Source organism: Ovis canadensis, chromosome 12, assembly GCF_042477335.2.
Source record: "Ovis canadensis isolate MfBH-ARS-UI-01 breed Bighorn chromosome 12, ARS-UI_OviCan_v2, whole genome shotgun sequence".
NCBI classification, from domain to species: domain Eukaryota; kingdom Metazoa; phylum Chordata; class Mammalia; order Artiodactyla; family Bovidae; genus Ovis; species Ovis canadensis.
The window spans coordinates 6,420,736-6,445,731 of record NC_091256.1 but is presented as its reverse complement, the minus strand read 5'-3'; positions in this window follow the sequence as shown (position 1 = coordinate 6,445,731).

The window sequence follows — 24,996 nt, the reverse complement described above, 5'->3', positions numbered from 1 at the left end:
CCCCAGATGTGTCAGTCCATTCCAGAGGAACATGTTTTCCCTGCACTGCCTTGACGTTCAAGCCGAGGATCGACTCCCACCACGTGTGCACGTGGGACAGCCCTGTGGGAAAGCCTCGTGGGAAAGCCTCGTGGGAAAGACTCGAGGGAAAATCATAGATCCTTTGATCCACGCGGCGGACTGCGTGACACTGCTGCTACCGCTCTGGAGGAAAGCGCAAGGGCATGCCCGCATTCGAGACGAGGACTGACTCCCCTGGGGAGACTCCAGAAGTTCCCCAAGATCCATGTCAGCACTGGAGAGGAATCCTCAGGTTCCGGCCCCGACTCCACACAAGGTCTTAGGCCCCGGCATCGACGGGAGAGGAATCCCGAGAGGCCCCCGAGAAACTCGCATGGGGACGGGCCTTTCCTGAGGCCACCAGAGCGGGTCCCTGAGGTCCCCGTCGTAAGTCGAGAGCACCTGCCGCAACTCGAGAAAATCCAGGAGGTTTTGCCCTCCAGGCGAGATGATTCCCATTTCCGCTGAGGCTTCTCGAGGCCAATCACATCTAACCACTGGAACTTACAAAGTGTCCTTCACACCCTTGCTGCAACTCAAGAAGTTCCCCGACTTACCCGTCTGCACTCGAGAGGAAGCACGTGGTGTCCCGCACACATCCAGGGGAGCCCCGTTTCCGCCTCCTAGCTCGAGATGAGGGATCCTTTCCCTGTTTCGTAGGGAAAGAATTCCCGGCTTTCCCGTCGTATCTCAAGAGGAGGCGCTCTCAACAGGAAAGGCGAGAGGAACTCCAGGGTCGAGACACCATTCCAAGAGTCCCCCAGATGTGTCAGTCCATTCCAGAGGAACCTGTTTTCCCTGCACTGCCTTGACGTTCAAGCCGAGGATCGACTCCCACCACGTGTGCACGTGGGACAGCCCTGTGGGAAAGCCTCGTGGGAAAGCCTCGTGGGAAAGACTCGAGGGAAAATCATAGATCCTTTGATCCACGCGGCGGACTGCGTGACACTGCTGCTACCGCTCTGGAGGAAAGCGCAAGGGCATGCCCGCATTCGAGACGAGGACTGACTCCCCTGGGGAGACTCCAGAAGTACCCCAAGATCCATGTCAGCACTGGAGAGGAATCCTCAGGTTCCGGCCCCGACTCCACACAAGGTCTTAGGCCCCGGCATCGACGGGAGAGGAATCCCGAGAGGCCCCAGAGGAACTCGCATGGGGACTGGCCTTTCCTGAGGCCACCGGAGCGGGTCCCTGAGGTCCCGGTCGTAAGTCGAGAGCACCTGCGGCAACTCGAGAAAATCCAGGAGGTTTTGCCCTCCAGGCGAGATGAGGCCCATTTCCGCTGAGGCTTCTCGAGGCCAATCACATCTAACCACTGGAACTTCCAAAGGGTCCTTCACACCATTGCTGCAACTCAAGAAGTTCCCCGACATACCCGTCTCCACTCGAAAGGAAGCACGTGGGGTCCCTCACACATCCAGGGGAGCCCCGTTTCCGCCTCCTAGCTCGAGATGAGGGATCCTTCCCTGTTTCGTAGGGAAAGAATTCCCGGCGTTCCCGTCGCATCTCAAGAGGAGGCGCTCTCCACAGGAAAGGCGAGAGGAACTCCAGGGTCGTGACACCATTCCAAGAGTCCCCCAGATGTGTCAGTCCATTCCAGAGGAACCTGTTTTCCCTGCACTGCCTTGACGTTCAAGCCGAGGATCGACTCCCAACACGTGTGCACGTGGGACAGCCCTGTGGGAAAGCCTCGTGGGAAAGCCTCGTGGGAAAGACTCGAGGGAAAACCATAGATCCTTTGATCCACGCGGCGGACTGCGTGACACTGCTGCTACCGCTCTGGAGGAAAGCGCAAGTGCATGCCCGCATTCGAGACGAGGACTGACTCCCCTGGGGAGACTCCAGAAGTACCCCAAGATCCATGTCAGCACTGGAGAGGAATCCTCAGGTTCCGGCCCCGACTCCACACAAGGTCTTAGGCCCCGGCATCGACGGGAGAGGAATCCCGAGAGGCCCCCGAGGAACTCGCATGGGGACTGGCTTTCCTGAGGCCAGCAGAGCGGGTCCCTGAGGTCCCCGTCGTAAGTCGAGAGCACCTGCCGCAACTCGAGAAAATCCAGGAGGTTTTGCCCTCCAGGCGAGATGAGGCCCATTTCCGCTGAGGCTTCTCGAGGCCAATCACATCTAACCACTGGAACTTCCAAAGGGTCCTTCTCACCATTGCTGCAACTCAAGAAGTTCACGGACATACCCGTCTCCACTCGAGAGGAAGCACGTGGTGTCCCGCACACATCCAGGGGAGCCCCGTTTCTGCCTCCTAGCTCAAGATGAGGGATCCTTTCCCTGTTTCGTAGAGAAAGAATTCCCGGCGTTCCCGTCGCATCTCAAGAGGAGGCCCTCTACACAGGAAAGGCGAGAGGAACTCCAGGGTCATGCCACCATTCCAAGAATCCCACAGATGGGTCAGTCCATTCTAGAGGAACCTGTTTTCCCTGCACTGCCTTGACGTTCAAGCCGAGTATCGACTCCCACCACGTGTGCACGTGGGACAGCCCTGTGGGAAAGCCTCGTGGGAAAGCCTCGTGGGAAAGACTCGAGGGAAAACCATAGATCCTTTGATCCACGCGGCGGACTGCGTGACACTGCTGCTACCGCTCTGGAGGAAAGCGCAAGTGCATGCCCGCATTCGAGACGAGGACTGACTCCCCTGGGGAGACTCCAGAAGTACCCCAAGATCCATGTCAGCACTGGAGAGGAATCCTCAGGTTCCGGCCCCGAATCCACACAAGGTCTTAGGCCCCGGCATCGACGGGAGAGGAATCACGAGAGGTCCCCGAGGAACTCGCATGGGGACTGGCCTTTCCTAAGGCCACCAGAGCGGGTCCCTGAGGTCCCCGTCGTAAGTCGAGAGCACCTGCCGCAACTCGAGAAAATCCAGGACGTTTTGCCCTCCAGGCGAGATGAGGCCCATTTCCGCTGAGGCTTCTCGAGGCCAATCACATCTAACCACTGGAACTTCCAAAGGGTCCTTCACACCCTTGCTGCAACTCAAGAAGTTCCCCGACATACCCGTCTCCACTCGAGAGGAAGCACGTGGTGTCCCGCACACATCCAGGGGAGCCCCGTTTCCGCCTCCTAGCTCGAGATGAGGGATCCTTTCCCTGTTTCGTAGGGAAAGAATTCCCGGCGTTCCCGTCGCATCTCAAGAGGAGGCGCTCTCCACAGGAAAGGCGAGAGGAACTCCAGGGTCGTGACACCATTCCAAGAGTCCCCCAGATGTGTCAGTCCATTCCAGAGGAACCTGTTTTCCCTGCACTGCCTTGACGTTCAAGCCGAGGATCGACTCCCACCACGTGTGCACGTGGGACAGCCCTGCGGGAAAGCCTCGTGGGAAAACCTCGTGGGAAAGACTCGAGGGAAAACCATAGATCCTTTGATCCACGCGGCGGACTGCGTGACACTGCTGCTACCGCTCTGGAGGAAAGCGCAAGTGCATGCCCGCATTCGAGACGAGGACTGACTCCCCTGGGGAGACTCCAGAAGTACCCCAAGATCCATGTCAGCACTGGAGAGGAATCCTCAGGTTCCGGCCCCGACTCCACACAAAGTCTTAGGCCCCGGCATCGACGGGAGAGGAATCCCGAGAGGCCCCCGAGGAATTCGCATGGGGACTGGCCTTTCCTGAGGCCACCAGAGCGGGTCCCTGAGGTCCCCGTCGTAAGTCGAGAGCACCTGCCGCAACTCGAGAAAATCCAGGAGGTTTTGCCCTCCAGGAGAGATGAGGCCCATTTCCGCTGAGGCTTCTCGAGGCCAATCACGTCTAACCACTGAAACTTCCAAAGGGTCCTTCACACCCTTGCTGCAACTCAAGAAGGTCCCCGACATACCCGTCTCCACTCGAGAGGAAGCACGTGGGGTCCCGCACACATCCAGGGGAGCCCCGTTTCCGCCTCCTAGCTCGAGATGAGGGATCCTTTCCCTGTTTCGTAGGGAAAGAATTCCCGGCGTTCCCGTCGCATCTCAAGAGGAGGCGCTCTCCACAGGAAAGGCGAGAGGAACTCCAGGGTCATGCCACCATTCCAAGAGTCCTCCAGATGTGTCAGTGCATTCCAGAGGAACCTGTTGTCCCTGCACTGCCTTGACGTTCAGGCCGAGGATCGACTCCCACCACGTGTGCACGTGGGACAGCCCTGTGGGAAAGCCTCGTGGGAAAGCCTCGTGGGAAAGACTCGAGGGAAAACCACAGATCCTTTGATCCACGCGGCGGACTGCGTGACACTGCTGCTACCGCTCTGGAGGAAAGCGCAAGTGCATGCCCGCTTTCGAGACGAGGACTGACTCCCCTGGGGAGACTCCAGAAGTACCCCAAGATCCATGTCAGCACTGGAGAGGAATCCTCAGGTTCCGGCCCCGACTCCACACAAGGTCTTATGCCCCGGCATCGACGGGAGAGGAATCCCGAGAGGCCCCCGAGGAACTCGCATGGGGACTGGCCTTTCCTGAGGCCACCAGAGCGGGTCCCTGAGGTCCCCGTCGTAAGTCGAGAGCACCTGTCGCAACTCGAGAAAATCCAGGAGGTTTTGCCCTCCAGGCGAGATGAGGCCCATTTCCGCTGAGGCTTCTCGAGGCCAATCACGTCTAACCACTTGAACTTCTAAAGGGTCCTTCACACCCTTGCTGCAACTCAAGAAGTTCCCCGACATACCCGTCTCCACTCGAGAGGAAGAACGTGGTGTCCCGCACACATCCAGGGGAGCCCCGTTTCCGCCTCCTAGCTCGAGATGAGGGATCCTTTTCCTGTTTCGTAGGGAAAGAATTCCCGGCGTTCCCGTCGCATCTCAAGAGGAGGCGCTCTCCACAGGAAAGGCGAGAGGAACTCCAGGGTCATGCCCCCATTCCAAGAGTCCCCCAGATGTGTCAGTCCATTCCAGAGGAACCTGTTTTCCCTGCACTGCCTTGACGTTCAAGCCGAGGATCGACTACCAGCACGTGTGCACGTGGGACAGCCCTGTGGGAAAGCCTCGTGGGAAAGCCTCGTGGGAAAGACTCGAGGGAAAACCATAGATCCTTTGATCCACGCGGCGGACTGCGTGACACTGCTGCTACCGCTTTGGAGGAAAGCGCAAGTGCATGCCCGCATTCGAGACGAGGACTGACTCCCCTGGGGAGACTCCAGAAGTACCCCAAGATCCATGTCAGCACTGGAGAGGAATCCTCAGGTTCCGGCCCCGACTCCACACAAGGTCTTAGGCCCCGGCATCGACGGGAGAGGAATCCCGAGACGCCCCCGAGGAACTCGCATGGGGACTGGCCTTTCCTGAGGCCACCAGAGCGGGTCCCTGAGGTCCCCGTCGTAAGTCGAGAGCACCTGCCGCAACTCGAGAAAATCCAGGAGGTTTTGCCCTCCAGGCGAGAAGAGGCCCATTTCCGCTGAGGCTTCTCGAGGCCAATCACGTCTAACCACTGGAACTTCCAAAGGGTCCTTCACATCCTTGCTGCAACTCAAGAAGTTCCCCGACATACCCGTCTCCACTCGAGAGGAAGCATGTGGTGTCCCGCACACATCCAGGGGAGCCCCGTTTCCGCCTCCTAGCTCGAGATGAGGGATCCTTTCCCTGTTTCGTAGGGAAAGAATTCCCGGCGTTCTCGTCGCATCTCAAGAGGAGGCGCTCTCCACAGGAAAGGCGAGAGGAACTCCAGGGTCGTGCCACCATTCCAAGAGTCCCCCAGATGTGTCAGTCCATTCCAGAGGAACCTGTTTTCCCTGCACTGCCTTGACGTTCAAGCCGAGGATCGACTCCCACCACGTGTGCACGTGGGACAGCCCTGTGGGAAAGCCTCGTGGGAAAGCCTCGTGGGAAAGACTCGAGGGAAAACAATAGATCCTTTGATCCACGCGGCAGACTGCGTGACACTGCTGCTACCGCTCTGGAGGAAAGCGCAAGTGCATGCCCGCATTCGAGACGAGGACTGACTCCCCTGGGGAGACTCCAGAAGTACCCCAAGATCCATGTCAGCACTGGAGAGGAATCCTCAGGTTCCGGCCCCGACTCCACACAAGGTCTTAGGCCCCGGCATCGACGGGAGAGTGATCCCGAGAGGCCCCCGAGGAACTCGCATGGGGACTGGCCTTTCCTGAGGCCACCAGTGCGGGTCCCTGAGGTCCCCGTCGTAAGTCGAGAGCACCTGCCGCAACTCGAGAAAATCCAGGAGGTTTTGCCCTCCAGGCGAGATGAGGCCCATTTCCGCTGAGGCTTCTCGAGGCCAATCACATCTAACCACTGGAACTTCCAAAGGGTCCTTCACACCCTTGCTGCAACTCAAGAAGTTCCCCGACATACCCGTCTGCACTCGAGAGGAAGCACGTGGTGTCCCGCACACATCCAGGGGAGACCCGTTTCGGCCTCCTAGCTCGAGATGAGGGATCCTTTCCCTGTTTCGTAGGGAAAGAATTCCCGGCGTTCCCGTCGCATCTCAAGAAGAGGCGCTCTCCACAGGAAAGGCGAGAGGAACTCCAGGGTCGTGCCACCATTCCAAGAGTCCCCCAGATGTGTCAGTCCATTCCAGAGGAACCTGTTTTCCCTGCACTGCCTTGACGTTCAAGCCGAAGATCGAGTCCCACCACGTGTGCACGTGGGACAGCCCTGTGGGAAAGCCTCGTGGGAAAGCCTCGTGGGAAAGACTCGAGGGAAAACCATAGATCCTTTGATCCACGCGGCGGACTGCGTGACACTGCTGCTATCGCTCTGGAGGAAAGCGCAAGTGCATGCCCGCATTCGAGACGAGGACTGATTCCCCTGGGGAGACTCCAGAAGTACCCCAAGATCCATGTCAGCACTGGAGCGGAATCCTCACGTTCCGGCCCCGACTCCACACAAGGTCTTAGGCCCCGGCATCGACGGGAGAGGAATCCCGAGAGGCCCCCGAGGAACTCGCATGGGGACTGGCCTTTCCTGAGGCCACCAAAGCGGGTCCCTGAGGTCCCCGTCGTAAGTCGAGAGCACCTGCCGCAACTCGAGAAAATCCAGGAGGTTTTGCCCTCCAGGCGAGATGAGGCCCATTTCCGCTGAGGCTTCTCGAGGCCAATCAGGTCTAACCACTGGAACTTCCAAAGGGTCCTTCACACCCTTGCTGCAACTCAAGAAGGTCCCCGACATACCCGTCTCCACTCGAGAGGAAGCACGTGGGTCCCGCACACATCCAGGGGAGCCCCGTTTCCGCCACCTAGCTCGAGATGAGGGATCCTTTCCCTGTTTCGTAGGGAAAGAATTCCCGGCGTTCCCGTCGCATCTCAAGAGGAGGCGCTCTCCACAGGAAAGGCGAGAGGAACTCGAGGGTCGTGCCACCATTCCAAGAGTCCCCCAGATGTGTCAGTCCATTCCAGAGGAACCTGTTTTCCCTGCACTGCCTTGACGTTTAAGCCGAGGATCGACTCCCACCACGTGTGCACGTGGGACAGCCCTGTGGGAAAGCTTCGTGGGAAAGCCTCGTGGGAAAGACTCGAGGGAAAACCATAGATCCTTTGATCCACGCGGCGGACTGCGTGACACTGCTGCTACCGCTCTGGAGGAAAGCGCAAGTGCATGCCCGCATTCGAGACGAGGACTGACTCCCCTGGGGAGACTCCAGAAGTACCCCAAGATCCATGTCAGCACTGGAGAGGAATCCTCAGGTTCCGGCCCCGACTCCACACAAGGTCTTAGGCCCCGGCATCGACGGGAGAGGAATCCCGAGAGGCCCCCGAGGAACTCGCATGGGGACGGGCCTTTCCTGAGGCCACCAGAGCGGGTCCCTGAGGTCCCCGTCGTAAGTCGAGAGCACCTGCCGCAACTCGAGAAAATCCAGGAGGTTTTGCCCTCCAGGCGAGATGAGGCCCTTTTCCGCTGAGGCTTCTCGAGGCCAATCACATCTAACCACTGGAACTTCCAAAGGGTCCTTCACACCATTGCTGCAACTCAAGAAGTTCCCCGACATACCCGTCTCCACTCGAGAGGAAGCACGTGGGGTCCCGCACACATCCAGGGGAGCCCCGTTTCCGCCTCCTAGCTCGAGATGAGGGATCCTTTCCCTGTTTCGTAGGGAAAGAATTCCCGGCGTTCCCGTCGCATCTCAAGAGGAGGCGCTCTCCACAGGAAAGGCAAGAGGAACTCCAGGGTCGTGCCACCATTCCAAGAGTCCCCCAGATGTGTCAGTCCATTCCAGAGAAAACTGTTTTCCCTGCACTGCCTTGACGTTCAAGCCGATGATCGAGTCCCACCACGTGTGCACGTGGGATAGCCCTGTGGGAAAGCCTCCTGGGAAAGCCTCGTGGGAAGGACTCGAGGGAAAACCATAGATCCTTTGATCCACGCGGCGGACTGCGTGACACTGCTGCTACCGCTCTGGAGGAAAGCGCAAGTGCATGCTCGCATTCGAGACGAGGACTGACTCCACTGGGGAGACTCCAGAAGTACCCCAAGATCCATGTCAGCACTGGAGAGGAATCCTCAGGTTCCGGCCCCGACTCCACACAAGGTCTTAGGCCCCGGCATCGAAGGGAGAGGAATCCCGAGAGGCCCCCGAGAAACTCGCATGGGGACGGGCCTTTCCTGAGGCCACCAGAGCGGGTCCCTGAGGTCCCCGTCGTAAGTCGAGAGCACCTGCCGCAACTCGAGAAAATCCAGGAGGTTTTGCCCTCCAGGCGAGATGAGGCCCATTTCCGCTGAGGCTTCTCGAGGCCAATCACATCTAACCACTGGAACTTCCAAAGGGTCCTTCACACCCTTGCTGCAACTCAAGAAGTTCCCTGACATACCCGTCTGCACTCGAGAGGAAGCACGTGGTGTCCCGCACACATCCAGGGGAGCCCCGTTTCCGCCTCCTAGCTCGAGATGAGGGATCCTTTCCCTGTTTCGTAGGGAAAGAATTCCCGGCATTCCCGTCGCATCTCAAGAGGAGGCGCTCTCCACAGGAAAGGCGAGAGGAACTCCAGGGTCGTGCCACCATTCCAAGAGTTCCCCAGATGTGTCAGTCCATTCCAGAGGAACCTGTTTTCCCTGCACTGCCTTGACGTTCAAGCCGAGGATCGACTCCCACCACGTGTGCACGTGGGACAGCCCTGTGGGAAAGCCTCGTGGGAAAGCCTCGTGGGAAAGACTCGAGGGAAAACCATAGATCCTTTGATCCACGCGGCGGACTGCGTGACACTGCTGCTACCGCTCTGGAGGAAAGCGCAAGTGCATGCCCGCATTCGAGACGACGACTGACTCCCCTGGGGAGACTCCAGAAGTACCCCAAGATCCATGTCAACACTGGAGAGGAATCCTCAGGTTCCGGCCCCGACTCCGCACAAGGTCTTAGGCCCCGGCATCGACGGGAGAGGAATCCCGAGAGGCCCCCGAGGAACTCGCATGGGGACTGGCCTGTCCTGAGGCCACCAGAGCGGGTCCCTGAGGTCCCCGTCGTAAGTCGAGAGCACCTGCCGCAACTCGAGAAAATCCAGGAGGTTTTGCCCTCCAGGCGAGATGAGGCCCATTTCCGCTGAGGCTTCTCGAGGCCAATCACATCTAACCACTGGAACTTCCAAAGGGTCCTTCACACCCTTGCTGCAACTCAAGAAGTTCCCCGACATACCCGTCTGCACTCGAGAGGAAGCACGTGGTGTCCCGCACACATCCAGGGGAGCCCCGTTTCCGCCTCCTAGCTCGAGATGAGGGATCCTTTCCCTGTTTCGTAGGGAAAGAATTCCCGGCGTTCCCGTCGCATCTCAAGAGGAGGCGCTCTCCACAGGAAAGGCGAGAGGAACTCCAGGGTCATGCCACCATTCAAAGAGTCCCCCAGATGTGTCAGTCCATTCCAGAGGAACCTGTTTTCCCTGCACTGCCTTGACGTTCAAGCCGAGGATCGACTCCCACCACGTGTGCACGTGGGACAGCCCTGTGGGAAAGCCTCGTGGGAAAGCCTCGTGGGAAAGACTCGAGGGAAAACCATAGATCCTTTGATCCACGCGGCGGACTGCGTGACACTGCTGCTACCGCTCTGGAGGAAAGCACAAGTGCATGCCCGCATTCGAGACGAGGACTGACTCCCCTGGGGAGACTCCAGAAGTACCCCAAGATCCATGTCAGCACTGGAGAGGAATCCTCAGGTTCCGGCCCCGACTCCACACAAGGTCTTAGGCCCCGGCATCGACGGGAGAGGAATCCCGAGAGGCCCCCGAGGAACTCGCATGGGGACTGGCCTTTCCTGAGGTCACCAGAGCGGGTCCCTGAGGTCCCCGTCGTAAGTCGAGAGCACCTGCCGCAACTCGAGAAAAACCAGGAGGTTTTGCCCTCCAGGCGAGATGAGGCCCATTTCCGCTGAGGATTCTCGAGGCAAATCACGTCTAACCACTGGAACTTACAAAGGGTCCTTCACTCCCTTGCTGCAACTCAAGAAGTTCCCCGACATACCCGTCTCCACTCGAGAGGGAGCATGTGGTGTCCCGCACACATCCAGGGGAGCCCCGTTTCCGCCTCCTAGCTCGAGATGAGGGATCCTTTCCCTGTTTCGTAGGGAAAGAATTCCCGGCGTTCCCGTCGCATCTCAAGAGGAGGCGCTCTAAACAGGAAAGGCGAGAGGAACTCCAGGGTCATGCCACTATTCCAAGAGTCCCCCAGATGTGTCAGTCCATTCAAGAGGAACCTGTTGTCCCTGCACTGCCTTGACGTTCAGGCCGAGGATCGACTCCCACCACGTGTGCACGTGGGACAGCCCTGTGGGAAAGCCTCGTGGGAAAGCCTCGTGGGAAAGACTCGAGGGAAAACCACAGATCCTTTGATCCACGCGGCGGACTGCGTGACACTGCTGCTACCGCTCTGGAGGAAAGCGCAAGTGCATGCCCGCTTTCGAGACGAGGACTGACTCCCCTGGGGAGACTCCAGAAGTACCCCAAGATCCATGTCAGCACTGGAGAGGAATCCTCAGGTTCCGGCCCCGACTCCACACAAGGTCTTAGGCCCCGGCATCGACGGGAGAGGAATCCCGAGAGGCCCCCGAGGAACTCGCATGGGGACTGGCCTTTCCTGAGGCCACCAGAGCGGGTCCCTGAGGTCCCCGTCGTAAGTCGAGAGCACCTGCCGCAACTCGAGAAAATCCAGGAGGTTTTGCCCTCCAGGCGAGATGAGGCCCATTTCCGCTGAGGCTTCTCGAGGCCAATCACGTCTAACCACTTGAACTTCCAAAGGGTCCTTCACACCCTTGCTGCAACTCAAGAAGTTCCCCGACATACCCGTCTCCACTCGAGAGGAAGAACGTGGTGTCCCGCACACATCCAGGGGAGCCCCGTTTCCGCCTCCTAGCTCGAGATGAGGGATCCTTTCCCTGTTTCGTAGGGAAAGAACTCCCGGCGTTCCCGTCGCATCTCAAGAGGAGGCGCTCTCCACAGGAAAGGCGAGAGGAACTCCAGGGTCGTGTCACCATTCCAAGAGTCCCCCAGATGTGTCAGTCCATTCCAGAGGAACCTTTTTTCCCTGCACTGCCTTGACGTTCAAGCCGAGGATCGACTCCCACCACGTGTGCACGTGGGACAGCCCTGTGGGAAAGCCTCGTGGGAAAGCCTCGTGGGAAAGACTCGAGGGAAAACCATAGATCCTTTGATCCACGGGGCGGACTGCGTGACACTGCTGCTACCGCTCTGGAGGAAAGCGCAAGTGCATGCCCGCATTCGAGACGAGGACTGACTCCCCTGGGGAGACTCCAGAAGTACCCCAAGATCCATGTCAGCACTGGAGAGGAATCCTCAGGTTCCGGCCCCGACTCCACACAAGGTCTTAGGCCCCGGCATCGACGGGAGAGGAATCCCGAGAGGCCCCCGAGGAATTCGCATGGGGACTGGCCTGTCCTGAGACCACCAGAGCGGGTCCCTGAGGTCCCCGTCGTAAGTCGAGAGCACCTGCCGCAACTCGAGAAAATCCAGGAGGTTTGCCCTCCAGGCGAGATGAGGCCCATTTCCGCTGAGGCTTCTCGAGGCCAATCACGTCTAACCACTGGAACTTCCAAAGGGTCCTTCACACCCTTGCTGCAACTCAAGAAGTTCCCCGACATACCCGTCTCCACTCGAGAGGAAGCACGTGGTGTCCCGCACACATCCAGGGGAGCCCCGTTTCCGCCTCCTAGCTCGAGATGAGGGATCCTTTCCCTGTTTCGTAGGGAAAGAACTCCCGGCGTTCCCGTCGCATCTCAAGAGGAGGCGCTCTCCACAGGAAAGGCGAGAGGAACTCGAGGGTCGTGCCACCATTCCAAGAGTCCCCCAGATGTGTCAGTCCATTCCAGAGGAACCTGTTTTCCCTGCACTGCCTTGACGTTCAAGCCGAGGATCGACTCCCACCACGTGTGCACGTGGGACAGCCCTGTGGGAAAGCCTCGTGGGAAAGCCTCGTGGGAAAGACTCGAGGGAAAACCATAGATCCTTTGATCCACGCGGCGGACTGCGTGACACTGCTGCTACTGCTCTGGAGGAAAGCGCAAGTGCATGCCCGCATTCGAGACGAGGACTGACTCCCCTGGGGAGACTCCAGAAGTACCCCAAGATCCATGTCAGCACTGGAGAGGAATCCTCAGGTTCCGGCCCCGACTCCACACAAGGTCTTAGGCCCCGGCATCGACGGGAGAGGAATCCCGAGAGGCCCCCGTGGAACTCGCATGGGGACGGGCCTTTCCTGAGGCCACCAGAGCGGGTCCCTAGGTCCCCGTCGTAAGTCGAGAGCACCTGCCGCAACTCGAGAAAATCCAGGAGGTTTTGCCCTCCAGGCGAGATGAGGCCCTTTTCCGCTGAGGCTTCTCGAGGAAAATCACATCTAACCACTGGAACTTCCAAAGGGTCCTTCACACCATTGCTGCAACTCAAGAAGTTCCCCGACATACCCGTCTCCACTCGAGAGGAAGCACGTGGGGTCCCGCACACATCCAGGGGAGCCCCGTTTCCGCCTCCTAGCTCGAGATGAGGGATCCTTTCCCTGTTTCGTAGGGAAAGAATTCCCGGCGTTCCCGTCGCATCTCAAGAGGAGGCGCTCTCCACAGGAAAGGCAAGAGGAACTCCAGGGTCGTGCCACCATTCCAAGAGTCCCCCAGATGTGTCAGTCCATTCCAGAGGAACCTGTTTTCCCTGCACTGCCTTGACGTTCAAGCCGATGATCGAGTCCCACCACGTGTGCACGTGGGATAGCCCTGTGGGAAAGCCTCCTGGGAAAGCCTCGTGGGAAGGACTCGAGGGAAAACCATAGATCCTTTGATCCACGCGGCGGACTGCCTGACACTGCTGCTACCGCTCTGGAGGAAAGCGCAAGTGCATGCTCGCATTCGAGACGAGGACTGACTCCACTGGGGAGACTCCAGAAGTACCCCAAGATCCATGTCAGCACTGGAGAGGAATCCTCAGGTTCCGGCCCCGACTCCACACAAGGTCTTAGGCCCCGGCATCGACGGGAGAGGAATCCCGAGAGGCCCCCGAGGAACTCGCATGGGGACTGGCCTTTCCTGAGGCCACCAGAGCGGCTCCCTGAGGTCCCCGTCGTAAGTCGAGAGCACCTGCCGCAACTCGAGAAATTCCAGGAGGTTTTGCCCTCCAGGCGAGATGAGGCCCATTTCCGCTGAGGCTTCTCGAGGCCAATCACATCTAACCACTGGAACTTCCAAAGGGTCCTTCACACCCTTGCTGCAACTCAAGAAGATCCCTGACATACCCGTCTGCACTCGAGAGGAAGCACGTGGTGTCCCGCACACATCCAGGTGAGCCCCGTTTCCGCCTCCTAGTTCGAGATGAGGGATCCTTTCCCTGTTTCGTAGGGAAAGAATTCCCGGCATTCCCGTCGCATCTCAAGAGGAGGCGCTCTCCACAGGAAAGGCGAGAGGAACTCCAGGGTCGTGCCACCATTCCAAGAGTTCCCCAGATGTGTCAGTCCATTCCAGAGGAACCTGTTTTCCCTGCACTGCCTTGACGTTCAAGCCGAGGATCGACTCCCACCACGTGTGCACGTGGGACAGCCCTGTGGGAAAGCCTCGTGGGAAAGCCTCGTGGGAAAGACTCGAGGGAAAACCATAGATCCTTTGATCCACGCGGCGGACTGCGTGACACTGCTGCTACCGCTCTGGAGGAAAGCGCAAGTGCATGCCCGCATTCGAGACGAGGACTGACTCCCCTGGGGAGACTCCAGAAGTACCCCAAGATCCATGTCAACACTGGAGAGGAATCCTCAGGTTCCGGCCCCGACTCCGCACAAGGTCTTAGGCCCCGGCATCGACGGGAGAGGAATCCCGAGAGGCCCCCGAGGAACTCGCATGGGGACTGGCCTGTCCTGAGGCCACCAGAGCGGGTCCCTGAGGTCCCCGTCGTAAGTCGAGAGCACCTGCCGCAACTCGAGAAAATCCAGGAGGTTTTGCCCTCCAGGCGAGATGAGGCCCATTTCCGCTGAGGCTTCTCGAGGCCAATCACATCTAACCACTGGAACTTCCAAAGGGTCCTTCACACCCTTGCTGCAACTCAAGAAGTTCCCCGACATACCCGTCTGCACTCGAGAGGAAGCACGTGGTGTCCCGCACACATCCAGGGGAGCCCCGTTTCCGCCTCCTAGCTCGAGATGAGGGATCCTTTCCCTGTTTCGTAGGGAAAGAATTCCCGGCGTTCCCGTCGCATCTCAAGAGGAGGCGCTCTCCACAGGAAAGGCGAGAGGAACTCCAGGGTCATGCCACCATTCCAAGAGTCCCCCAGATGTGTCAGTCCATTCCAGAGGAACCTGTTTTCCCTGCACTGCCTTGACGTTCAAGCCGAGGATCGACTCCCACCACGTGTGCACGTGGGACAGCCCTGTGGGAAAGCCTCGTGGGAAAGCCTCGTGGGAAAGACTCGAGGGAAAACCATAGATCCTTTGATCCACGCGGCGGACTGCGTGACACTGCTGCTACCGCTCTGGAGGAAAGCACAAGTGCATGCCCGCATTCGAGACGAGGACTGACTCCCTTGGGGAGACTCCAGAAGTACCCCAAGATCCATGTCAGCACTGGAGAGGAATCCTCAGGTTCCGGCCCCGACTCCACACAAGGTCTTAGGCACCGGCATCGACGGGAGAGGAATCCCAAGACGCCCCCGTGGAACTCGCATGGGGACTGGCCTTTCCTGAGGTCACCAGAGCGGGTCCCTGAGGTCCCCGTCGTAAGTCGAGAGCACCTGCCGCAACTCGAGAAAAACCAGGAGGTTTTGCCCTCCAGGCGAGATGAGGCCCATTTCCGCTGAGGCTTCTCGAGGCAAATCACGTCTAACCACTGGAACTTACAAAGGGTCCTTCACACCCTTGCTGCAACTCAAGAAGTTCCCCGACATACCCGTCTCCACTCGAGAGGAAGCATGTGGTGTCCCGCACACATCCAGGGGAGCCCCGTTTCCGCCTCCTAGCTCGAGATGAGGGATCCTTTCCCTGTTTCGTAGGGAAAGAATTCCCGGCGTTCCCGTCGCATCTCAAGAGGAGGCGCTCTCCACAGGAAAGGCGAGAGGAACTCCAGGGTCGTGCCACCATTCCAAGAGTCCCCCAGATGTGTCAGTCCATTCCAGAGGAACCTGTTTTCCCTGCACTGCCTTGACGTTCAAGCCGAGGATCGACTCCCACCACGTGTGCACGTGGGACAGCCCTGTGGGAAAGCCTCGTGGGAAAGCCTCGTGGGAAAGACTCGAGGGAAAACCATAGATCCTTTGATCCCCGCGGCGGACTGCGTGACACTGCTGCTACCGCTCTGGAGGAAAGCGCAAGTGCATGCCCGCATTCGAGACGAGGACTGACTCCCCTGGGGAGACTCCAGAAGAACCCCAAGATCCATGTCAGCACTGGAGAGGAATCCTCAGGTTCCGGCCCCGACTCCACAGGAGGTCTTAGGCCCCGGCATCGACGGGAGAGGAATCCCGAGAGGCCCCCGTGGAACTCGCATGGGGACGGGCCTTTCCTGAGGCCACCAGAGCGGTTCCCTGAGGTCCCCGTCGTAAGTCGAGAGCACTTGCCGGAACTCGAGAAAATCCAGGAGGTTTTGCCCTCCAGGCGAGATGAGGCCCATTTGCGCTGAGGCTTCTCGAGGCCAATCACATCTAACCACTGGAACTTCCAAAGGGTCCTTCACACCATTGCTGCAACTCAAGAAGTTCCCCGACATACCCGTCTCCACTCGAGAGGAAGCACGTTGGGTCCCGCACACATCCAGGGGAGCCCCGTTTCCGCCTCCTAGCTCAAGATGAGGGATCCTTTCCCTGTTTCGTAGGGAAAGAATTCCCGGCGTTCCCGTCGCATCTCAAGAGGAGGCGCTCTCCACAGGAAAGGCGAGAGGAACTCCAGGGTCGTGCCACCATTCCAAGAGTCCCCCAGATGTGTCAGTCCATTCCAGAGGAACCTGTTTTCCCTGCACTGCCTTGACGTTCAAGCCGAGGATCGACTCCCACCACGTGTGCACGTGGGACAGCCCTGTGGGAAAGCCTCGTGGGAAAGCCTCGTGGGAAAGACTCGAGGGAAAACCATAGATCCTTTGATCCACGCGGCGGACTGCGTGACACTGCTGCTACCGCTCTGGAGGAAAGCGCAAGTGCATGCCCGCATTCGAGACGAGGACTGACTCCCCTGGGGAGACTCCAGAAGTACCCCAAGATCCATGTCAGCACTGGAGAGGAATCCTCAGGTTCCGGCCCCGACTCCACACAAGGTCTTAGGCTCCGGCATCGACGGGAGAGGAATCCCGATAGGCCCCCGAGGAACTCGCATGGGGACTGGCCTTTCCTGAGGCCACCAGAGCGGGTCCCTGAGGTCCCCGTCGTAAGTCGAGAGCACCTGCCGCAACTCGAGAAAATCCAGGAGGTTTTGCCCTCCAGGCGAGATGAGGCCCATTTCCGCTGAGGCTTCTCGAGGCTAATCACGTCTAACCACTGGAACTTACAAAGGGTCCTTCACACCCTTGCTGCAACTCAAGAAGTTCCCCGACATACCCGTCTGCACTCGAGAGGAAGCACGTGGTGTCCCGCACACATCCAGGGGAGCGCCGTTTCCGCCTCTTAGCTCGAGATGAGGGATCTTTCCCTGTTTCGTAGGGAAAGAATTCCCGGCGTTCCCGTCGCATCTCAAGAGGAGGCGCTCTCCACAGGAAAGGCGAGAGGAACTCCAGGGTCGTGCCACCATTCCAAGAGTCCCCCAGATGTGTCAGTCCGTTCCAGAGGAACCTGTTTTCCCTGCACTGCCTTGACGTTCAAGCCGAGGATCCACTCCCACCACGTGTGCACGTGGGACAGCCCTGTGGGAAAGCCTCGTGGGAAAGCCTCGTGGGAAAGACTCGAGGGAAAACCATAGATCCTTTGATCCACGCGGCGGACTGCGTGACACTGCTGCTACCGCTCTGGAGGAAAGCGCAAGTGCATGCCCGCATTCGAGACGACGACTGACTCCCCTGGGGAGACTCCACAAGTACCCCAAGATCCATGTCAGCACTGGAGAGGAATCCTCAGGTTCCGGCCCCGACTCCACACAAGGTCTTAGGCCCCGGCATCGACGGGAGAGGAATCCCGAGAGGCCCCCGAGAAACTCGCATGGGGACGGGCCTTTCCTGAGGCCACCAGAGCGGGTCCCTGAGGTCCCCGTCGTAAGTTTAGAGCACCTGCCGCAACTCGAGAAAATCCAGGAGGTTTTGCCCTCCAGGCGAGATGAGGCCCATTTCCGCTGAGGCTTCTCGAGGCCAATCACGTCTAACCACTGGAACTTCCAAAGGGTCCTTCACACCCTTGCTGCAACTCAAGAAGTTCCCCGACTTACCCGTCTCCACTCGAGAGGAAGCACGTGGTGTCCCGCACACATCCAGGGGAGCCCCGTTTCCGCCTCCTAGCTCGAGATGAGGGATCCTTTCCCTGTTTCGTAGGGAAAGAATTCCCGGCGTTCTCGTCGCATCTCAAGAGGAGGCGCTCTCCACAGGAAAGGCGAGAGGAACTCCAGGGTCATGCCACCATTCCAAGAGTCCCCCAGATGTGTCAGGCCATTCCAGAGGAACCTGTTTTCCCTGCACTGCCTTGACGTTCAAGCCGAGGATCGACTCCCACCACGTGTGCACGTGGGACAGCCCTGTGGGAAAGCCTCGTGGGAAAGCCTCGTGGGAAAGACTCGAGGGAAAACCATAGATCCTTTGATCCACGCGGCGGACTGCGTGACACTGCTGCTACCGCTCTGGAGGAAAGCGCAAGTGCATGCCCGCATTCGAGACGAGGACTGACTCCCCTGGGGAGACTCCAGAAGTACCCCAAGATCCATGTCAGCACTGGAGAGGAATCCTCAGGTTCCGGCCCCGACTCCACACAAGGTCTTAGGCCCCGGCATCGACGGGAGAGCAATCACGAGAGGTCCCCGAGGAACTCGCATGGGGACTGGCCTTTCCTAAGGCCACCAGAGCGGGTCCCTGAAGTCCCCGTCGTAAGTCGAGAGCACCTGCCGCAACTCGAGAAAATCCAGGAGGTTTTGCCCTCCAGGCGAGATGAGGCCCATTTCCGCTGAGGCTTCTCGAGGCCAATCACATCTAACCACTGGAACTTCCAAAGGGTCCTTCACACCCTTGCTGCAACTCAAGAAGTTCCCCGACTTACCCGTCTGCACTCGAGAGGAAGCACGTGGTGTCCCGCACACATCCAGGGGAGCCCCGTTTCCGCCTCCTAGCTCGAGATGAGGGATCCTTTCCCTGTTTCGTAGGGAAAGAATTCCCGGCTTTCCCGTCGTATCTCAAGAGGAGGCGCTCTCAACAGGAAAGGCGAGAGGAACTCCAGGGTCGAGACACCATTCCAAGAGTCCCCCAGATGTGTCAGTCCATTCCAGAGGAACATGTTTTCCCTGCACTGCCTTGACGTTCAAGCCGAGGATCGACTCCCACCACGTGTGCACGTGGGACAGCCCTGTGGGAAAGCCTCGTGGGAAAGCCTCGTGGGAAAGACTCGAGGGAAAAACATAGATCCTTTGATCCACGCGGCGGACTGCGTGACACTGCTGCTACCGCTCTGGAGGAAAGCGCAAGGGCATGCCCGCATTCGAGACGAGGACTGACTCCCCTGGGGAGACTCCAGAAGTACCCCAAGATCCATGTCAGCACTGGAGAGGAATCCTCAGGTTCCGGCCCCGACTCCACACAAGGTCTTAGGCCCCGGCATCGACGGGAGAGGAATCCCGAGACGCGCCCCAGGAACTCGCATGGGGACTGGCCTTTCCTGAGGCCACCAGAGCGGGTCCCTGAGGTCCCCGTCGTAAGTGGAGAGCACCTGCCGCAACTCGAGAAAATCCGGGAGGTTTTGCCCTCCAGGCGAGAAGATGCCCATTTCCGCTGAGGCTTCTCGAGGCCAATCACGTCTAACCACTGGAACTTCCAAAGGGTCCTTCACATCCTTGCTGCAACTCAAGAAGTTCCCCGACATACCCGTCTCCACTCGAGAGGAAGCATGTGGTGTCCCGCACACATCCAGGGGAGCCCCGTTTCCGCCTCCTAGCTCGAGATGAGGGATCCTTTCCCTGTTTCGTAGGGAAAGAATTCCCGGCGTTCCCGTCGCATCTCAAGAGGAGGCGCTCTCCACAGGAAAGGCGAGAGGAACTCCAGGGTCGTGCCACCATTCCAAGAGTCCCCCAGATGTGTCAGTCCATTCCAGAGGAACCTGTTTTCCCTGCACTGCCTTGACGTTCAAGCCGAGGATCGACTCCCACCACGTGTGCACGTGGGACAGCCCTGTGGGAAAGCCTCGTGGGAAAGCCTCGTGGGAAAGACTCGAGGGAAAACAATAGATCCTTTGATCCACGCGGCAGACTGCGTGACACTGCTGCTACCGCTCTGGAGGAAAGCGCAAGTGCATGCCCGCATTCGAGACGAGGACTGACTCCCCTGGGGAGACTCCAGAAGTACCCCAAGATCCATGTCAGCACTGGAGAGGAATCCTCAGGTTCCGGCCCCGACTCCACACAAGGTCTTAGGCCCCGGCATCGACGGGAGAGTGATCCCGAGAGGCCCCCGAGGAACTCGCATGGGGACTGGCCTTTCCTGAGGCCACCAGTGCGGGTCCCTGAGGTCCCCGTCGTAAGTCGAGAGCACCTGCCGCAACTCGAGAAAATCCAGGAGGTTTTGCCCTCCAGGCGAGATGAGGCCCATTTCCGCTGAGGCTTCTCGAGGCCAATCACATCTAACCACTGGAACTTCCAAAGGGTCCTTCACACCCTTGCTGCAACTCAAGAAGTTCCCCGACATACCCGTCTCCACTCGAGAGGAAGCACGTGGTGTCCCGCACACATCCAGGGGAGACCCGTTTCGGCCTCCTAGCTCGAGATGAGGGATCCTTTCCCTGTTTCGTAGGGAAAGAATTCCCGGCGTTCCCGTCGCATCTCAAGAGGAGGCGCTCTCCACAGGAAAGGCGAGAGGAACTCCAGGGTCGTGCCACCATTCCAAGAGTCCCCCAGATGTGTCAGTCCATTCCAGAGGAACCTGTTTTCCCTGCACTGCCTTGACGTTCAAGCCGAAGATCGAGTCCCACCACGTGTGCACGTGGGACAGCCCTGTGGGAAAGCCTCGTGGGAAAGCCTCGTGGGAAAGACTCGAGGGAAAACCATAGATCCTTTGATCCACGCGGCGGACTGCGTGACACTGCTGCTACCGCTCTGGAGGAAAGCGCAAGTGCATGCCCGCATTCGAGACGAGGACTGATTCCCCTGGGGAGACTCCAGAAGTACCCCAAGATCCATGTCAGCACTGGAGCGGAATCCTCAGGTTCCGGCCCCGACTCCACACAAGGTCTTAGGCCCCGGCATCGACGGGAGAGGAATCCCGAGAGGCCCCCGAGGAACTCGCATGGGGACTGGCCTTTCCTGAGGCCACCAGAGCGGGTCCCTGAGGTCCCCGTCGTAAGTCGAGAGCACCTGTCGCAACTCGAGAAAATCCAGGAGGTTTTGCCCTCCAGGCGAGATGAGGACCATTTCCGCTGAGGCTTCTCGAGGCCAATCACGTCTAACCACTGGAACTTCCAAAGGGTCCTTCACACCCTTGCTGCAACTCAAGAAGTTCCCCGACATACCCGTCTCCACTCGAGAGGAAGCACGTGGTGTCCCGCACACATCCAGGGGAGCCCCGTTTCCGCCTCCTAGCTCGAGATGAGGGATCCTTTCCCTGTTTCGTAGGGAAAGAATTCCCGGCGTTCCCGTCGCATCTCAAGAGGAGGCGCTCTCCACAGGAAAGGCGAGAGGAACTTCAGGGTCATGCCACCATTCCAAGAATCCCACAGATGGGTCAGTCCATTCTAGAGGAACCTGTTTTCCCTGCACTGCCTTGACGTTCAAGCCGAGTATCGACTCCCACCACGTGTGCACGTGGGACAGCCCTGTGGGAAAGCCTCGTGGGAAAGCCTCGTGGGAAAGACTCGAGGGAAAATCATAGATCCTTTGATCCACGCGGCGGACTGCGTGACACTGCTGCTACCGCTCTGGAGGAAAGCGCAAGGGCATGCCCGCATTCGAGACGAGGACTGACTCCCCTGGGGAGACTCCAGAAGTACCCCAAGATCCATGTCAGCACTGGAGAGGAATCCTCAGGTTCCGGCCCCGACTCCACACAAGGTCTTAGGCCCCGGCATCGACGGGAGAGGAATCCCGAGAGGCCCCAGAGGAACTCGCATGGGGACTGGCCTTTCCTGAGGCCACCAGAGCGGGTCCCTGAGGTCCCGGTCGTAAGTCGAGAGCACCTGCCGCAACTCGAGAAAATCCAGGAGGTTTTGCCCTCCAGGCGAGATGAGGCCCATTTCCGCTGAGGCTTCTCGAGGCCAATCACATCTAACCACTGGAACTTCCAAAGGGTCCTTCACACCATTGCTGCAACTCAAGAAGTTCCCCGACATACCCGTCTCCACTCGAAAGGAAGCACGTGGGGTCCCTCACACATCCAGGGGTGCCCCGTTTCCGTCTCCTAGCTCGAGATGAGGGATCCTTCCCTGTTTCGTAGGGAAAGAATTCCCGGCGTTCCCGTCGCATCTCAAGAGGAGGCGCTCTCCACAGGAAAGGCGAGAGGAACTCGAGGGTCGTGACACCATTCCAAGAGTCCCCCAGATGTGTCAGTCCATTCCAGAGGAACCTGTTTTCCCTGCACTGCCTTGACGTTCAAGCCGAGGATCGACTCCCAACACGTGTGCACGTGGGACAGCCCTGTGGGAAAGCCTCGTGGGAAAGCCTCGTGGGAAAGACTCGAGGGAAAACCATAGATCCTTTGATCCACGCGGCGGACTGCGTGACACTGCTGCTACCGCTCTGGAGGAAAGCGCAAGTGCATGCCCGCATTCGAGACGAGGACTGACTCCCCTGGGGAGACTCCAGAAGTACCCCAAGATCCATGTCAGCACTGGAGAGGAATCCTCAGGTTCCGGCCCCGACTCCACACAAGGTCTTAGGCCCCGGCATCGACGGGAGAGGCATCCCGAGACGCCCCCGAGGAACTCGCATGGGGACTGGCTTTCCTGAGGCCAGCAGAGCGGGTCCCTGAGGTCCCCGTCGTAAGTCGAGAGCACCTGCCGCAACTCGAGAAAATCCAGGAGGTTTTGCCCTCCAGGCGAGATGAGGCCCATTTCCGCTGAGGCTTCTCGAGGCCAATCACATCTAACGACTGGAACTTCAAAAGGGTCCTTCACACCATTGCTTCAACTCAAGAAGTTCCCCAACATACCCGTCTGCACTCGAGAGGAAGCACGTGGGGTCCCTCACACATCCAGGGGAGCCCCGTTTCCGCCTCCTAGCTCGAGATGAGGGATCCTTCCCTGTTTCGTAGGGAAAGAATTCCCGGCGTTCCCGTCGCATCTCAAGAGGAGGCGCTCTCCACAGGAAAGGCGAGAGGAACTCCAGGGTCGTGACACCATTCCAAGAGTCCCCCAGATGTGTCAGTCCATTCCAGAGGAACCTGTTTTCCCTGCACTGCCTTGACGTTCAAGCCGAGGATCGACTCCCACCACGTGTGCACGTGGGACAGCCCTGTGGGAAAGCCTCGTGGGAAAGCCTCGTGGGAAAGACTCGAGGGAAAACCATAGATCCTTTGATCCACGCGGCGGACTGCGTGACACTGCTGCTACCGCTCTGGAGGAAAGCGCAAGTGCATGCCCGCATTCGAGACGAGGACTGACTCCCCTGGGGAGAGTCCAGAAATACCCCAAGATCCATGTCAGCACTGGAGAGGAATCCTCAGGTTCCGGCCCCGACTCCACACAAGGTCTTAGGCCCCGGCATCGACGGGAGAGGAATCCCCAGAGGCCCCCGAGGAACTCGCATGGGGACTGGCCTTTCCTGAGGCCACCAGAGCGGGTCCCTGAGGTCCCCGTCGTAAGTCGAGAGCACCTGCCGCAACTCGAGAAAATCCACGAGGTTTTGCCCTCCAGGCGAGATGAGGCCCATTTCCGCTGAGGCTTCTCGAGGCTAATCACGTCTAACCACTGGAACTTCCAAAGGGTCCTTCACAGCATTGCTGCAACTCAAGAACTTCCCCGACATACCCGTCTCCACTCGAGAGGAAGCACGTGGGGTCCCGCACACATCCAGGGGAGCCCCGTTTCCGCCTCCTAGCTCGAGATGAGGGATCCTTTCCCTGTTTCCTAGGGAAAGAATTCCCGGCGATCCCGTCGCATCTCAAGAGGAAGCGCTCTCCACAGGAAAGGGGAAAGGAACTCCAGGGTCGTGCCACCATTCCAAGAGACCCCAGATGTGTCAGTCCATTCCAGAGGAACCTGTTTTCCCTGCACTGCCTTGACGTTCAAGCCGAGGATCGACTCCCACCACGTGTGCACGTGAGACAGCCCTGTGGGAAAGCCTCGTGGGAAAGCCTCGTGGGAAAGACTCGAGGGAAAACCATAGATCCTTTGATCCACGCGGCGGACTGCGTGACACTGCTGCTACCGCTCTGGAGGAAAGCGCAAGTGCATGCCCGCATTCGAGACGAGGACTGACTCCCCTGGGGAGACTCCAGAAGTACCCCAAGATCCATGTCAGCACTGGAGAGGAATCCTCAGGTTCCGGCCCCGACTCCACACACGGTCTTAGGCCCCGGCATCGACGGGATAGGGATCCCGAGAGGCCCCCGAGGAACTTGCATGGGGACTGGCTTTTCCTGAGGCCACCAGAGCGGGTCCCTGAGGTCCCCATCGTCAGTCGAGATCACCTGCCGCAACTCGAGAAAATCCAGGAGGTTTTGCCCACCAGGCGAGATGAGGCTCATTTCCGCTGAGGCTTCTCGAGGCTAATCACGTCTAAACACTGGAACTTCCAAAGGGTCCTTCACACCCTTGCTGCAACTCAAGAAGTTCCCCGACATACCCGTCTCCACTCGAGAGGAAGCACGTGGGGTCCCGCACACATCCAGGGGAGCCCCATTTCCGCCTCCTAGGTAGAGATGAGGGATGTTTCCCTGTTTCGTAGGGAAAGAATTCCCGGCGTTCCCGTCGCATCTCAAGAGGAGGCGCTCTCCACAGGAAAGGCGAGAGGAACTCCAGGGTCGTGCCACCATTCCAAGAGTCCCCCAGATGTGTCAGTCCATTCCAGAGGAACCGGTTTTCCCTGCACTGCCTTGACGTTCAAGCCGAGGATCCACTCCCACCACGTGTGCACGTGGGACAGCCCTGTGGGAAAGCCTCGTGGGAAAGCCTCGTGGGAAAGACACGAGGGAAAACCATAGATCCTTTGATCCACGCGGCGGACTGCGTGACACTGCTGCTACCGCTCTGGAGGAAAGCGCAAGTGCATGCCCGCATTCGAGACGAGGACTGACTCCCCAGGGGAGACTCCAGAAGTACCCCAAGATCCATGTCAGCACTGGAGAGGAATCCTCAGGTTCCGGCCCCGACTCCACACAAGGTCTTAGGCCCCGGCATCGACGGGAGTGGAATGCCGAGAGGCCCCCGAGGAACTCGCATGGGGACTGGCCTTTCCTGAGGCCACCAGAGCGGGTCCCTGAGGTCCCCATCGTAAGTCGAGAGCACCTGCC